Source organism: Hyperolius riggenbachi, chromosome 9 (genome assembly GCF_040937935.1).
Source record: "Hyperolius riggenbachi isolate aHypRig1 chromosome 9, aHypRig1.pri, whole genome shotgun sequence".
Taxonomy (NCBI): domain Eukaryota; kingdom Metazoa; phylum Chordata; class Amphibia; order Anura; family Hyperoliidae; genus Hyperolius; species Hyperolius riggenbachi.
In genome coordinates this window covers 50,206,804-50,224,361 of record NC_090654.1, presented here as the reverse complement: position 1 = coordinate 50,224,361, position 17,558 = coordinate 50,206,804, and the positions used below count along the sequence as shown (strand labels likewise).

The following is a 17,558-nucleotide window of genomic DNA, read 5'->3' as shown; positions in this document are numbered from 1 at the left end:
GGCACCAAAATCAGGTTTCGCTCAGGGCGCTGTGAAACCTAAGGCCGGCCCTGGTTTTGTCCCCACTTTATTGCCTGATGAGGCGGGCTCGGCCTGCGAAATGCGTTGCACTTTTGGGGTACTATATAATAAATGTGATTGCTACTTTTCAGGCAGTCTTTCGTGTCTGCTTTATGGAGGTAAGTCCACCACTTCCTCCAAGCAAATTTTAAAGGTTTTATCCACTTTTATTCTGCTGGCGTCTCTGTTCTCCTACTGCAGTAGGTTATGGAGCACTGTACAGAAACGTTATTAGGCTATAGCAAGCATTGGATACTGTTCTACGAAGAGGGGAGGAAGTGATGGATGTCGAACATCGTAGGGTAGATTAGAACATAAAGGGGTTGTAACATCCAAAAATAAAAAATTGCCTAAAAATAGTTAGTGCCCCAAATATATATGTGAACTCGTTTTTTTCTAAAATAGGTCCTTGTTGCTCATGCCATTATTGCTCACCCTAAATGCCGCACTTGATCTACCACGACAGCCCGACATCTTGCATCATGTGCAATCGATACATGCAACCAATTTCGCCCCAAAATTGTTTGCATCGTCGATCGGGCATGCTCTTGGTAGCACGATTTTCCTCCGATTTAATAATAATTATCGAATTGGATGGTTGATTGTCTGCCAAGTCGATAGATGTGTGGCCACCATTAGTGATTATTTTGGGTGACAATCTACTATGGGTAGAAGCGTCCCACAATGTCAAAGTCATCCAATATTCCTCACGGCTCGTTTCCACTATTGCGCTGCGGAATTCCCTGGATTCCACCGCTGATGAAATCGCATGCAGGTGCGTTTTTTTACGCGTTATTTTATGCGTTTATATGCGTTTTTAACCATGTCACTGCCTGTGTTAATTTACATTGGTTCCTATGCGGAATAGCACACGTAATCGCGTAAAAAAACACGTAAGAAAAACGCATGCGATTTCACTATTAAATACATTGCCTGCGATTCGCATGCATTCCACTCGCAGGCGAATTCTGCGGTTCTTTTGTGCATTTTTTCACCGCTGAAAAAAACGCACCTCAACAACGCTACAGTGGAAACAGGCCCATCCACTTGCATTACATGTGCGAATCCGCATGCGTTGGACGCATGCGGATTCGCGATAGTGGAAACGAGCCCTCAGGTTGCTGCTATTGTAGCTCTCACTGTGGGCTGCAGTGGGACACTGTCTGCTCTAATCCCTCCACCTTCTCCCGAGTAGCGTCTACATAATGATCGGGGATTAACTGTTACCTGAAATGATCACAAATATTCATTTTGGGCAAGAAGTATCCTTCCTCTATACCGAGCTTAATCTAAAAAGACTTATCAGAGGCACAGGCGATAAAAGGCAGAGAGAGTTCCTTACACAGGAGATAACATTCAGAGGTGAATACAGCTGACCTGATCGTTTGTAAGGAGTGTCAGTGAAAAAGTCTGGACACCCATACAGCGATCTGAGCGTCAGCATTTCAGGATAGCATAAACGTTTGTAATAATAATACAAATAATTTTGCTCTGTTTCTGGTACAGGAGGTAGATTGTCTCAAGAGTTCTCTTTCTTCTGCAGGGGGCAGGTTGCAAAACCGCAAGCTTGCGTTGGGTGTCCGCATGGTGTCTCCTCAATGTATGAATTTTAAGGTCAGCAGCTCAGAGAATGATGTATTGATCGGTCTTGTCAAACTCTTCTAATGTAAGAACTTCAGTGCTGCCTTGTAGCAGTCAAGAGTCTGACTTTCATTCTGGGTCATCTTTCTTCTACCGCAGGGTTACATAGTGGAAGCCAGCCTGGAATGATCTGCGGTGTTTGTAAACTGACCCTGCGGCTGCAGTTGCGGGTACCACAAGGTGCTGCAGATGGAGGGCGATCGGAAAATTAGACCCACCCCCAACTACAATGAGTGGTATCACCTGGGGGTGCTCATTGATAGTGTATAATGCCTGGTACACACCATGCAATTTCTCGACATATTGACGGGTCAAATCGATAATACCATCAGGTATGATCGATTTTCTGATTGTTTTTCCAATCACTTCTGCACAAAATCGATTGGACCTGTCAGAAAATATCAATTCGATGGGAAATTGCATGGTGTGTACCAGGCATTAGACACAGGTAGGGAGGTTAGTGTTAGATACAGGTAGGGGGTTAGTATTAGGCAGTGGGGGGGAGCCTTATGAAATAGGGCAGGAGGTTAGCGTTAAGGTGCCCATCCATTACTTAACCACTTAAGCCCAACTGGACAAACATTCTCGTCCAGTTGGGCTGCGCGCACTCCAGCCGGCTGTTAGCCCAGCGATCAATGAAAGGGATTATAGATCCCTTTCATTGATCGAAGCACCCCGCAAAAAAGCCGACAGCGTTTTATCAGACGCTGCGGTTTTTCTGAGTTTCAAAAAGTTCCCCATCTTCATTCTTCTTCCTGGAAGCGTACGATCACTCTTCCAGGACTTTTTCCCTGTGGTTATTTTGTGGCAAAATAGTAAAACTACACACATCAATTTTTTAATAAATAAATACATTTTTTTACATTAAAAATTAGTTGTTTGCCTTCCACACAAAAATTACTCACATACAATATTTAATAAAAAAAAAATACAAAAAAGCCAAACATAAATAGTTATCTAAGGGTCTGAACTTTTTAAATATGCATGTCAAAGGAGTATATTCATATAATTTTTTAAATTATGAGCTTGTAAATAGTGATGGACGTAAATTGAAAAAATGCACCTTTATTTCCAAATAAAATATCGGCACCATACATTGTGATAGGGACATAATTTAAATGGTGTAATAAGCGGGACAAATGGGCAAATAAAATACATGGGTTTTAATTACGGTAGCATGTATTCATTTCAAACTATAATGGCCAAAAACGGAGAAATAATGATTTTTTTTCCATTTCTTTCTTAATATCCCTGTTAAAATGGATTTAGAATAAAATAATTCTTAGCAAAATGTATCACCCAAAAGAAAGCTTAATTGGTGGCGGAAAAACCAAGATATAGACCAATTCATTGTCATGAGTAGTGATAAAGTTATTGGAAAATGAATAGGAGGTGAAAATTGCTCAAATGAAAAAAATAAACAACCCTTTGGGCTTAAGTGGTTAATGTTGCACCTGCCCACATTTTGTTGAGTATCAAGGTTAACAAAAATTCTGAATGCCACATATATTTGCAGATTCACAACATTGAAATCATGCTGAAGATGGTGAACAAATCTGTGAAGCGCCAACAGTTTTACCACAAGAGAACACGAGGGGTTGCTGCTCTGTCCCGCCCAGTTTCCTGATTGTAGGGTTGAGGTTGAGAACCTCTAGACAGCACGAATCGCTATCGCTGAGCACTTTTGGTCGCAATTTTTGCGGAATTCTTGAAGCAATTTCGGATTTAATGCAGGTGATTTTCACAGCCAGGGCCGGCGCTACCATAGAGGCAAAGGAGGCAGCTGCCCCAGGGCCTCAGAGCTTGTAGGGGCCCCCAGTGGCTACAAGAGGAAAAAAATGTTTTTCAAAATTTTTGAGAAAACCGATTTTAAAGTTTCAAAGGAAAAAAAATACACATTTAAAAACCTACCGACTTTAATGGTTAATAGCAAATCCACCTGAAATGCTAGAAACCCTAGAAATTTGCATGATATGTTAAGGAGATCATTGGGAATAAGAGGAAAAAACAATTTTTCAAAAAGACTATAGTTTTTGAGAAAATCGATTTTAAAGTTTCGAAGGAAAAAAGTATACTTTTAAGTACGGTAAATGTCACTTTTAGTAGCAAACCTAACGGTAGTGTAATTTTACATGCATCAAACGAAAGCGCAATACATTTCCTGACGGGTTTCCAGGGGGTCTATACGCAGCCGCAGCGCTTTGGCCAGGGATCGCTATACAGCCGCAATATGGCTGTATGAAGATCCCTGTCATTTTTTCCTATTTTCCCAATTTTTTTTTATGTTTAGAGTGTGGGAATTTTTTTTTTTTTTAAATTATGTGGGGTCCCCCCTCCTGAAACTTTTTAACCCCTTGTCCCCCATGCAGGCTGGGGTAGCCAGAATGTGGAGCTCCGACCGATTGGGACTTCACACCCTGACTATACCAGCTGCAAAAAAGGTCCCCTAATGCCGATTTTTGTTTCGGGGTATATGTTGGGGGGGCCCCCCAGGTTTATTTTGCCCTGGGGCCCCATTGTTGCTTAAACCGGCCCTGTTCACAGCCATTGCAATTTGCGAGTTTCAAAGCGATTTGGTATTTCCATAGGTTTGGTTGTAAAAGCACTTAAAAATCGGTTTGTACAGCGATTGGAAAGCAGTTTTGCTGCAATCCTATACTTTGTATTGAAGCACAAATGCTCCAAAAATGTTGCAGGCAGACACAATTGCGATTCTGCTAAATTGCAATCACTACTGTGGAATCACAGCAATTTCTCAGCTCGGCAGCTAGCAAGCACTGGGATCCCCCTCCTCACTTGCAGCTGACAAGACTTCTAATTCCCATTGCTTCTCTGCATGAAGCTGCTGACCTGTTAGAGACAGTGGTGAAGTAATGGCTAGTCAGTTGGAAGAGACCAGTGAAGAGGGGGATCCATGTTTTTACCATAGCTTCCAACTGTCCCTCTTTTGGAGCCCTGTCCCTCTTGCCTCCTCATTTGTCCCTCTTTCAGGACTTTGTCCCTCTTTCTATGTAAATATATATATATATATATATATATATATATATATATATATATATATATATATATATATATATATATATATATATTTATCTACCACAAAATGTGTTTGATTGACTCCAAGCTTTATTCCCATCCTTTACATTTATACATTACTAATTTTAAAATGTTAATGTGAAGGAAAATGAACCAGGATAGAAAGGGCCAGTGTGGTTTGAATTATAAAACAACATATTTTTCTTATGAAGTCTTTATGGTATGCGTGACTGGGGTTGTGATGGGGGCATAATTAGGGGTGTGGCTTAAAGGGAACCTTAACTGGCGGGTAAAAAAAATTCACTTACCTGGGGGCTTTCCCAAGCCTCCCGCAGCCGTTCTGTGCCCGCGCCGGTCCTTCGGTGCCCTCCGGTCTCCCTCCGCGGCTAAGTTTTGTCTTCTTCCGCATTCCCCGTCATAAAGAGCTGTAAAGCGCGTCCGCATGACGCGTTTGGCTCTTCACGACGGGGAATGCGGAAGAAGAGGATGCTTTGCCCCAGGACGACTGGCAGTCGTCCGAAAACGAAACTTAGCCGCGGAGGGAGACCAGAGGGCACCGAAGGACCGGCTCGGGCACAGGACGGCTGCGGGAGGCTTGGGAAAGCCCCCAGGTAAGTGAATTTTTTTTTACCCGCCAGTTAAGGTTCCCTTTAAGTGTCCCTCTTTCTTATCTCAAAAGGGTGGGAGGTATGTTTTTAACAGTTGCTCTGCTGACACATAAAGAACTGGCAGGTATTGAAAAAAGTGACCCTTCTGAACACTTTTTGGACAAAGTATTTTATTCTTTAGCTGCTACATGAATGACTGATAGGATCATCAGAATGACAAATCTTTTAATGCAGGGCGCTTTGAAGTACCGCAAGTAAAATGATGATTTTTGTGTGTGCTTTAGTGCGAGTTTTCACAGCTCATTCATTACACTAAGGCTATGCTCACAGTGACAGTGGTGCCTTGCGGTGCAGTGTTACGGCCACATTCTAACGTGGCTTGCCACAATGCAATTCTCCACAGTGTTCTCCCCAGTAATTTTTCCATCCGAGTAGCATGAAAAAGTAGCCGGGTGGGGCGAGATGAGAGAATGCATGGCTGGCGCATCTCTGCTTACAGCATTGGAGGAGGTAAGCCGGGTGGTCACCAAAACTAGCCGGGTGGAGCACCCAGCTAAAAGAGCCTGGAGAGAACACTGCTCCACCTATGCAACATTCACAGTGCGAGGAATGCAGTGCAATACAACTGAGTGCGACATACCAAAGCACTGCATGCAGTACGTTACCACGAAATACGAGCATTAACAGTGACAGTGAAGCATAAAAACAAGGAACACCAAGAGCCCCAATAGTGTAATATGTACTGGTAAATGATTACTAGATAGAGTAAATATTAATACTCACAAACCAGGGCTACCATTAGGCAACCACTGTAAAGGCAGGTGGGGAGATTTTCTTGACCCCACTCAGGAATAAGAAGTCGCTCTCTGTAGATGAGAAAAAGGGGGTTCAACCCTCCACCCAGGGTGGACTCAATATTATGCAGGAGAACAGAGGCGCCAAAAGGATAAAAGGAAGCTAAATGAGCTTAAAAACCAAATTCTTGGTAAATAGAGGAGGTAGTGGTGGACTTACCTCCTCCAAGTAGACACACAACGGCTGTAGTAAAGACAGTCAATACATTTTATTTATGAACTCCAAATATGCAACGCGTTTCGCAGGTTTGATCCCGCTTCATCAGGCAATAACAACGGAGCAATAGCTTATGTGGTCAGTAGAAGAGCCAGGCACCTCTGTCTTTTTTGGTTTTTAAGCTCATTTAGCTTCCTTTTATCCTTTTGGCGCCTCTGTTCTCCTGCAGAATAGTGATAGTGAAGCGTACTTTCCATTTACTGTATGCGACGCAACGCACAGATAACATGCAGTGCTGGTTTCGCTTCCATTGCGTTCCTGCTCTCACACGGAACGCAATGCAAATCCCACTGTGAACCTAGCCTAATGCCTGGTACACGCCATGCAATTTCCCTTCAAATAGCTGATTTCCTATAGGTCCAATCTGATTTTCGATCGTTTCTTGATCAATATTGTATAGAAGTGATTGGAAATTCAGAAATCAGATCAGACCTTTCGGAAATTATTTATTTGATCCTTCTATCTGAAGAGAAATTGCATGGTGTGTACCAGGCATAAGGGCCTGTACACACGAATGCGTTGTGACCCTGAGTTTGCTGTGTGCGATACGCAAAAGTGATTAGGCAGTGCTTAGACAGCACTCTCTGATGGACACACTAATGCACTGCATAGCTGTTACATGTAGCTCTGCTACACATAGTTCCAGCACAACGCAGAGCTGTCTCATTTAACTAGTTGAAAGGGATTGCGTTACAATGTAGCAAAGAGCAACACAGGTGCTATGCACTTTGGTATATAATGGCTACCTGAATCTGCCATGAAGCCAGACACAGTGGAGACAGAGGAATGTGCGATTCCATGTTCTGCATGTGCGGAATGTCATGCCTCTGTGTACTTTTATCGCCGCTGCTATTCCCGCTCCCACCCCCCTCTGGGCTCTGCTGTCCCCCGAAAATATTGCCAGGCTAGCGACAATCTGCTTGTTGCTAGCTGTCTGTTTTCCTGAGGCTTGTCAATCAGCCTCCTCCGCATTGCCACCTCCATTACAGGCTTCAGAGTACTTCCTGGGTCGCGGCTTGGCTTGGCTTTTGATTGGAGGAAGCTAGCAGAGGCGGGGAGTGGTGGGAGGAGCCTGTAATGGAGGCTGCAATGTGGAGGAGGCTGATTGACAAGCCTCAGGTAAACAGACAGCTAGCGACAAGCAGATGGTCGCTAGCCTGGCGATATTTTCAGGGGGACAACAGAACCATGGGGGGACTAGCAGCGGCAATAGAAGGACACAGAGGCATGCCATTGTGCACATGACATGCCTCTGGGTCCTATTAAGATGTAAAAATTTCACCTCAGGTTCTCTTTAATCAGTATGCATTTTTTTTGTCTTCTCCATAGCAGTGCATTATGAAAAATCTTTCAGTTAAAACCCGTATAGTGTGAACAGAGCCTATTAGGGAAACATGGGCATTACTTTGAAAATCAGTTCTCCTTTCAGTTATAACTGAGAGCAAATAATGAAGTGTAAATGGGGCCTAAGCTCACACTGAATCAGCACATCACAACGGATTTCAAAAGTAGCGTTTTTCTGGTAACGCGCTTGTCGCAATACACAGTACCACTTCACCATTCACTTTCAAATGCAGGCGTAAGATGCGGATGTCCACTAGCGGACAGCTTACCTTGCGCTCTCACAACCTAATCCGGCCCACCACAGTGGCAACGCATACGTTTGAACATACATTGTCCAATCATTGCAGTTCTTCGCTTTGTGACTGTAAATTATGTTATAGTACAACGTGTATAGTGTGAACGCATCCAAACACACTGTTCAAATCGCATAGGATGCCATTGCAGCGTACTGCATGTTTCTCGATCGCACACATTGTAACATTCAAAAAAAAAATTGTGAAAAAATGGAAAACCGTGTATAGCGTACGTGAAGCCTAAACCGAGAAATTCTCTGAAATCTCTGTATGGCCATCGTTTAGCAAGAATGCTATTCCTGCAGCCTGAATTTCTGGTTTCGCCGCGCCTGGCGTAGGCAGAACATGTTGTCGTTTTTTTTAATAACCCAAACATTACGTATGAAAGGCTACGAGTGACTCACAATGACAAAAAAGCTGTATTTTTCCAATATACACCAGCACACATTTAATAACCTCCCGTGCATCCCAGCAAGGCCCATAGTCTGATGGTTGCCATGGCGACGCAGATAAAGCGGAGCCGTTTTCCATATCTCTATAAAAGTCTATTATATTGCAGGATTAGTTCATCTTCTCATAAGGTCAAACACAAAGTCACACAACCTGAAATATTTAGAATCCATGTACACTGGATTTTCTTTTTTTTCCCGCTTGCTTGGCCTTTCGCTATCCACACAAGGGGTGAGCTTTTAAAGGGTTTTTTTTTTCTACGCTGAAAATGTTAAGCAATAAATTATGATTAATAACTGAAGAAAGACATAATTGTTTTTTTTTCCTCCTCCTTCTTCCCTCAGCCTTTTTAATAGTAAGGGTGAATTATCTATCCATCTCCTGCCAGTGAGGCTGCTGACATGTATGGCATAATTGCGTGCGGTGTGGTTAATATGCAAGTAGACAGCGCCATCTGCTGCCAAGATGAGGATAGGCACGTCAAGGTTTGACACTTGGTCCACGTTAGGTTGGTGAAGGAATATTTTAATTTTTGGTAGAAATGACACATGGGCAGGAGAAACAAATGCAAATCCCGAGACCTATCTGTGCATCTGCATTGCTCAGTTCTGCAAGAAAGGAGGGGCTATGCTCATCCTGCTAAATGTTTGCTTGTGTGCTGACTGCTATAGGGAGGGACCCTTACCATTACCCGGGAGACCTCATCGCTAGTGCAAGGGTCTAGTACACAATGCTATTGCATGCAATCCATTTTGGAAGGTAAGGTCCCCTTTCGTCGTAAGGGTCCTGCGCATGTACGGTACAAGAAAGACTGTACCGCGCACGGGCAGGACCTTTACGGCGACGCATGTGATGACACCACAGGTGATGGATGGCCGGGTCCCTGCACTGCGCATGCACGACTTTTGCCAAAGCCGTGCACCTACAGGAGCCGCCAGCGGGACCACGGAGGTGACCCAGAGGATACCGAGAGACCTTGCGGGCTACAGGGGGCTGGTGGAAGCCCCAGGTAAGTCCTGATTTCATTTTTTAATCACTGCTCATGGTCCCTTTAATGCTACTAGTGTTTCAGCTTGATGTGAGTGTCATGAGTGCAGAGGGTTAATGATTGTTTAGTTCTTAGTTCAGCAAGTAGAGAGGGGCGTGCTTAGAGCAGGCATGCACCAAGTAGAGAGGGGCGTGCTAAGAGCAGGCATGCACCAAGTAGAGAGGGGCGTGCTTAGAGCAGGCAATCACCAAGTAGAGAGGGGCGTGCTTAGAGCAGGCATGCACCAAGTAGAGAGGGGCATGCTAAGAGCAGGCATGCACCAAGTAGAGAGGGGCATGCTAAGAGCAGGCATGCACCAAGTAGAGAGGGGCGTGCTAAGAGCAGGCATGCACCAAGTAGAGAGGGGCGTGCTAAGAGCAGGCATGTACCAAGTAGAGAGGGGCGTGCTAAGAGCAGGCATGCACCAAGTAGAGAGGGGCGTGCTAAGAGCAGGCATGTACCAAGTAGAGAGGGGCGTGCTAAGAGCAGGCATGCACCAAGTAGAGAGGGGCATGCTAAGAGCAGGCATGCACCAAGTAGAGAGGGGCGTGCTAAGAGCAGGCATGTACCAAGTAGAGAGGGGCATGCTAAGAGCAGGCATGCACCAAGTAGAGAGGGGCATGCTAAGAGCAGGCATGCACCAAGTAGAGAGGGGCGTGCTAGGAGCAGGCATGCACCAAGTAGAGAGGAGCATGCTAAGAGCAGGTATGCACCAAGTAGAGAGGGGCATGCTAAGAGCAGGCATGCACCAAGTAGAGAGGGGCGTGCTAAGAGCAGGCATGCACCAAGTAGAGAGGGGCATGCTAAGAGCAGGCATGCACCAAGTAGAGAGGGGCGTGCTAAGAGCAGGTATGCACCAAGTAGAGAGGGGCATGCTAAGAGCAGGCATGCACCAAGTAGAGAGGGGCGTGCTAAGAGCAGGCATGTACCAAGTAGAGAGGGGCATGCTAAGAGCAGGCATGCACCAAATCAGGAAAGTGTACCCGAGGCTAAAAATATAGAAAAAAAAACAACCCAGATACTTATTATTATTTAGTATTTATATGGCGCCAACATCTTTTGCAGCGCTGTACAGAGTATATTGTTTTTTCATTTAACTGTCCCTCAGAGGGGCTCACAATCTAATCCCTACCATAGTCTTATGTCTATATATGTATCGTAGTCTAGGGCCACTTTTTAGAGGGAAGCCAATTAACTTATCTGTATGTTTTTGGGATGTGGGAGGAAACTAAAGTGCCAGGCGGAAACCCACGCAGACAGGAGGAGAACACACAAACTCCATGCAGATTTTGACCTGGCTGGGATTCGAACCGGGGACCCAGCACTGCAAGGTGAGAGCGCTAACCACTATGTCATAGTGCTGCCCACTTATCTACGAGGGAAGCCTCTGGATCCTGCGAAGGCTCCCCACATCCTCCTTGCCCCCACCGTTGCTGTGCGCCGACCCTCGTAACATATATTGAGCTGTTTGGATATGTTACGTGGCCACGCTTCTCTCCAAGCCTGTGCAAGTATGGCCGCGCCTGCGCAGTAAGTCGGAGACAGGGTAGTAACTACAGGGGGGCCCAGAGCTGTAGGGGGGCCCCAACTACTACTTCACTCCCTCTGATAAATGGGTCCATCCTTCAGATCAGGTGTTTTGTGGCTACACTTGTTATGGGTCAGAAGATTACGATGTCCACACTTTTTTATGACCCTTGTGGGATGGGCCCCTAGGGGGAAGCAAGGGAAGGGTGTGAACACTGGGGACCTCCATCAAAGTTTTGCTATGGGGGTCCCATGATTTATAGTTACGCCCCGGGCCGGAGCCACTCATCCTCATGCATGAAGAGGAGCACAGTTGTGATCTTCAACAGGGTCCCATTGCGGTCAGGGCCGGTTCTAGACTTTTTGCCACCTGATGCAAACTTGTGAGGATGCCCCGCCCCCTCCCAATAGGTAGTATAGTTTCCACAGTATAGGTAGCCTGGAGGGGGAAGCAGCCAGGAAGAGTGAACAGCGGTGGAGTGGTACAGTGCGGAAGTAGAGGGGGCGGCAATGCAGGAAGTGATGCCATCAGGTGAGTCATTGCTTTCCCTGCTCTCTGCCTGATAGAAATGCTGCGCAATTAGCTGGAGGGCGAGCGCGGATGGAGGAGCCCCAGGTGATGGAGGGGGGGTCTGTCCCCCCTCCCCACCGCTGTGCCCACTGCTCCCCCTTCCTGGCTGCTACCCCCACCAGCTCAGCCCCCCACCCACACTGCAATGCGGGTGCCGCCCCCCCCACTTCCACCACCTGAGGAACCTGCCTCACCCTGCCTCATGGGCAGCCCGGGGCTGGTGGTGGTCTGCAGGAGGACAAGAAAAAAGGATCCAGAGGCTTCCCTCTTCCTAAGTAAGTTTCCAGTTTTTTTCCTTTAGGTACATCTCGGGTTCTCTTTAAAGGAATACTGTAGGGGGGGCAGGGGAAAATGAGTTGAACTTACCCGAGGCTTCTAATGGTCCCCCACAGACATCCTGTTCCCGTGCAGCCACTCACTGATGCTCTGGCCCGCCTCCAGTTCACTTCTGGAATTTCAGACTTTAAAGTCTAAAAAACCACTGCGCCTGCGTTGCCGTGTCCTCACTCCCGCCGATGTCACCAGGAGTGTACTGCGCAGGCCCAGTATGGTCTGTGCCTGCGCAGTACGCTCCTGGTGACATCAGGCACAGCTGGAATTTCGGACTTTAAAGTCTGAAATTCCAGAAGTGACCCGGAGGCGGGGCCGGAGCATCGGTGAGTGGCTGTGTGGGTACAGGATGTCTGCGGGGGACCATTAGAAGCCACGGGTAATTTCAACTCATTTTCTCCCGACCCCCCTACAGTATCCCTTTAACTAGGAGGTCTTTATAATGGCGCACCACTGATGATACAATCTTTTTTGCGTCCAATCTTACCAAATCTATATAGTAGAAGGGTAAACTGAGAAAAAACACTTTCAATGGATATTTTAGGTCATCTCTTATATTACATAGAAAGGGTAAAATAGGACAAAAAAAGATTGGATCATTAGTGGGCACCTTAATGGTAACAAGAATCACTTAACCTCCCTGGCGGTAAGCCCGAGCTGAGCTCGGGCTATGCCGCCGGGAGGCACCGCTCAGGCCCCGCTGGGCCGATTTGCATAATTTTTTTTTTGTTACACGCAGCTAGCACTTTGCTAGCTGCGTGTAACCTCCGATCGCCGCCGCTGCCCGCCGATCCGCCGCTATACCCGTCGCCGCAGCCGCCCCCCCCCCCCAGACCCCGTGCGCTGCCTGGCCAATCAGTGCCAGGCAGCGCCGTAGGGTGGATCGGATTCCCCTTTGACGTCACGACGTCGGTGACGTCATCCCGCCGGCGGCGATCGGAGGGGCTGGGGGATGCCGCTCAGCAGCGGCTATCATGTAGCGAGACATTGTCTCGCTACATGGAAAAAAAAAAATTAAAAAAAAGGTATTTGCTGCCCCCTGGCGGATTTTAACAAACCGCCAGGGAGGTTAAAGAGACTCTGAAGTCTCAAAAAAAGCTTCTTTTTATTTAATAAAAGTGTTTAACCTAATAGCCCTAACTAAACAGCCGCATTCCCGCTGCTCTAATCTAACTAAATCCCCTCAAACTCCCCGGGGGGCAATCCGGTAAGCTCTTCCGTGTGAGGCAGGGCTATGATCTGCAGCCCTGCCTCACACGCGCCTGTCAGCCTGGATCGCCGCTTCTCCCCCGCCCCTCTCAGTCTTCCTTCACTGAGAGGGGCGGGGGAGAGGCGGAGATCCGCTGATGACAGACGCGTATGAGGCAGGGCTGCAGCTCATAGCTCTGCCTCACACTGAAGCGCTTAGGGCAGCAGAATCCACGACCAAGAAAGGCGTGGATTTTGCAGGGGAGAGGGAGGGGGAAGTTAGGGGGGATTTAGATAGCTTACAGCGGCGAGGATGCAGGTGTTTAGTTAGGGCTATTAGGTTAAACACATTTATTAAATAAAAAGATGTTTTTTTAGACACTTCAGTGTCTCTTTAAGAGTCCCCGCGGGCGCTCCTTATCTTCCTCTCGATTCCCCGCTATTGTCTGCCCACGGGGATCGAGCGGGGTATCGATCCGGCGGGTCATCGGACCTGTCGGAAATTATCAATCGAGCCATCAGTGGCTCGATTGATAAGGAGCAAACGAGCCGTGTATGCCCAGCATTAAGGCCCCACCGATCGATGTGTAATTGTTTTGCCAATCAAACATTGAGGGAGGGGATTGATGAAGATAGCATTGAGATCGGTAATAGTCAGACATTGGGAGTTGTTAAAGATCTGACACAGGACAGATCCTTATCGACCCCCGACCCCTAGCAATATCGATTGTTGGCCACTGTACACACATAACGATCATCGGCTGAGACGGTCGTTACCGGCTGTTTCAGTAGTTCACATATATGCTTTTTTCCAGATCCAATTATTTGGGAAATAAGTCCAGGATGTAGAAAGCATATCGGTATATTGCCCTTACCAATATTCTGTTATCGGTTTTGTAATGTTTGCGTTATCAGTGTTCTCTGAGCCTCAGTCAGTGTTCCCTAACCCACCCACCTCTTTTTCCTTATTTCTAACCCAAACCTCCTACCCTAAGGTAAAACCCTCCCTGACCTTTAACCCCAACCACCCCCTAAACTTGCCCAATATATTAATTGAGTGCTGGTGCCAAAATTATACATGTGGCGCAGCTGCGCCATTATATATGTAAATTTATTCGATGGTGGCAGTAGGGATCTGTATACCGAAACTAAGACCTCCGGTGCACACATGTGACACAAGCATGCAACCAGTGGACTCAGAACTCCTGATCTACAAACCGGGTCAAAGATTTAAAGGGGAACTGAAGAGAGAGGTATAAGGAGGCTGTCATGTTTATTTCCTTTTAGACAATACCAGTTGCCTGGCAGCCCTGCTGATCCTCTGCCTCTAATACTATTAGCCATAGCCCCTGAACAAGCATGCAGCAGATCAGGTGTTTCAGTGGTTCAGACTTATAAGTCTGATCTGACAAGACTAGCTGCATGCTTGTTTCTGGTTTTAATCAGATACTACTGCAGAGAAATAGACCAGCAGGGCTGCCAGGCAACTGGTATTGATTAAAAGGAAATAAACATGACAGCCTCCATATACCTCTCTCTTCAGTTCCCCTTTAAGGTAAGAAAAATCAAATGTTAATTATAGGGAGTCTGAGATATATCAAAGTACAACATTTATTAATTGATGACATTAATCAGAAAATACCACAATTGATATTCACAAGGTTGAAAACAATTGAAAAAATCACATATTTATAGCTTAGGCCAAAAACAGGGCAATTACTTTGGGCAGCATACCTCATAGGTGCACCTATTCTTTTAATTATACCGGTATAATAGCAAGCATGCATACATTTTCTTCAGGCCCCTTTTATCCTGTATAGCTTAACCATAGATCGTCATCCGCCAGAAAGCAGGATCTTCAATCCACCCTGTAATTATCTTACTGTTAGCCTCTTAACTGTATAGTTCATTTGGTAAAGAACACCCCCATTACGTGCAGCCTTAAGCTGACACAACCTTGCCTGCCAAACATCGACCGGAGTAGGAGACATCCGAGGTAATAACAGTGTATACAGCTTTACTTATCTGGGGCTTCTTCCAGCCCCTAGAAGCCTGTGTGTCCCTTGCTGCAGTTCCGGTCTCCTCCTGGGTCCCGCTGTCAGTGCTGAAGTTGGTCTGCGGCTTCAGCGCATGTGCAGTATCACTGTGCATGCACAGAACCCTCGTGGCAGCAGGTGCACAATCACAAGAAGTGCATGCCCATGTACAGTGCCGAACTAGGAGCTGAAAAAACTGAGGAAATCCACTTGCCGGCTAAGCTCACAGTTAAGGCTTGCTGCAGGTTTCTATTGGGAGTGATAACACAGGGTTTCTGCTGCTTGGCCAGTAGATGGATTTCCTCAGTTTTTCCACCTGCCAGTCCGTCACTGCCCATGTATGCCCAGAAGCCGCTAACCTACTAGGGCACTGACAGTGGGACCCAGAAGAAGACCGAAACTGCAGCGAGGGACACACAGACTTTCAGGGTGCTGGAAGAAGCCCCAGGTAATTAAAGTTGTATACACTGTTATCGCCTCCTTTCACTACTTTAGGACCTTGATGATTGAAATCTACGCCCTGTTTTGATGGCTGCTAGGGGAAGAGGCGGCGATCCGGGCTGACAGACGCGCTGAGAGGCAGAGCTGCGGCTCATAGCTCTGCCTCTCACGGAAGCGCTGCCCGGCTTGCTCCCTGGGGAGTTTGGGGGGATTTAGATAGTGTACAGCAGAGGGGATGCAGCGGTTTAGTTAGGGCTAATATGTTAAACAATATTTTGGGGGAAAAAAAGGATTTTTAAGAGACTTCAGAGTCTCTTTAAGGTCCCTGTTAAGGGTTCAATATTTTCCTGAGATGGGATCATCCGATCAGATTTTTACGAGCCGCAGGTTGCTTCAGCTCAATGCATAACTGCGTGGTAATGTAGGTTTATCCATGCTTTGGGGATGCGGCTAAAACATTACATTCATCATATCACGCCGCACCCAGTCAGTATGTCTCTTAAAAATCCTTAAAAGTCCTTATGGGCTTTCATTGGGCTGTGGTGGGGCGGGGTAAAGTTACAGCACTGGCCCAGAGTAAAAGAGGCCTCAGAGTGTAGCAGGAAATTTGGGCATCTGCTGTAGGTGGGTGCCGTCTTAGGCGCCCATTGAAATAGCGGCATTGAGGGGAAATTTGGATGCCTGATAAATGCCGGGCGCTGGGTCTAGTGCCTGATGTTTATTGGGTGAGGGGGGTGTCCAAATTACCTCTCAAAGTTGCTATTTCAATGAGTGCGCATGATGGCGCCCAAAACATTAGGTTTTTTGATTTTTTTGTGATTGTGGCAATTGGTGGCAGGGGGTGGTGGTTAAGATTAGGCATGGGGGATGGTGGTGAAGGTAAGGCGTGGGGGATGGGTGGTTAAGGTTAGACGTTGGCGGGTGGTTAAGGTTAGGCCCAGGGGTGGTTAAGGCCAGGTACAGGGTGTGGTTGGGTAGTTAATGTTAGGTGTTTAGAGGGGGTCTCTGCAGGTGGGGGGGGGGGGGGGCGGTGGTTAGGTCGGGGGGTAGTAGGACTAGGTTTACTATAGTAAAATATCAGTATTTAATACCGATATTTTATGATCCTTCTTTACACTTTAATAGTGGGACATCTGTAAATTTACCGATATTCTACTATCGGCTTTCCTGGGCGCCCTTTTATTACGTACGCCCTTTAGCATAGTACATGCACAGGCGGTGATATCATTCTGTAGTGTTTACACATTGAATTGTTGCATCCTCTGCATAGTAGCCTAATTTGGATAAACAAGTGACATCTCCAGTTGCCACAGACAGCCTCGTGTCACGTTGTCCCCCTCCTGACATGCCTCCGCTGGCGCCTGCCGCTCGGTCGCCTGCTCTCTCTGATACGTTCTGCTCCTCTGGCTATGAAACTCTCGCTGTCATTTTGCTGTTTGATGATGGTAGAGTGTTTATCTGGTGTTCAGTTTATATTTTTTCAGGAAGGCTTCCTCCTGATAAGACTGCAGTATGCAAACAGAGCTGAGCAAACCACTATGCAGAATGCACGGCACCGCTGATAATCTGCAGCGACAAAACATTTTACATGTCATTATCAAACCATTTCCGTGGAGCGCAAACCCCAGCGCTGGGTAAAGGCCCAGAGCAGCCAATCAGAATTCACCTTTCAGCAGCTGAGACCAGGCACAACAATAAAAGGTGATTACTACTTGCCTGTTGTAAAGCCGGATCCACACTATAAGCGCTTTTCTGAGCGCTTTTTGATTGATTAGTGCTTTCTGAGTGCTTTTTGATTGATTAGCGCTTTCTGAGTGCTTTTAAAAATTTTCTCATTCACTTTGATTAAAATCAAAGTAAAAATTGCTGCGATTTTTCGCGTGAGCGATCGCCGTGATTTTTCTTGCAATTTTATTGAAAGTGAATGGGAGAAAT

General features: G+C 46.4%; 1 protein-coding gene across 7 annotated transcripts in view; it reads left to right on the top strand.

Annotated features, from left to right (window-relative positions):
- LOC137532315 (renalase-like) overlaps nt 1-17,558 on the top strand; it is a 603,961-nt gene that overhangs the window by 525,833 nt on the left and 60,570 nt on the right. The window contains exon 1 of one of the 7 annotated variants that reach the window (XM_068252724.1): nt 8,992-9,011. The exons of the other annotated variants lie outside the window; for them this stretch is intronic. The gene's annotated coding sequence lies outside the window, so the exon portion shown is untranslated. Of the gene's footprint in view, nt 1-8,991; nt 9,012-17,558 lie in introns of those variants that run through there. 7 annotated transcript variants of the gene reach the window in all.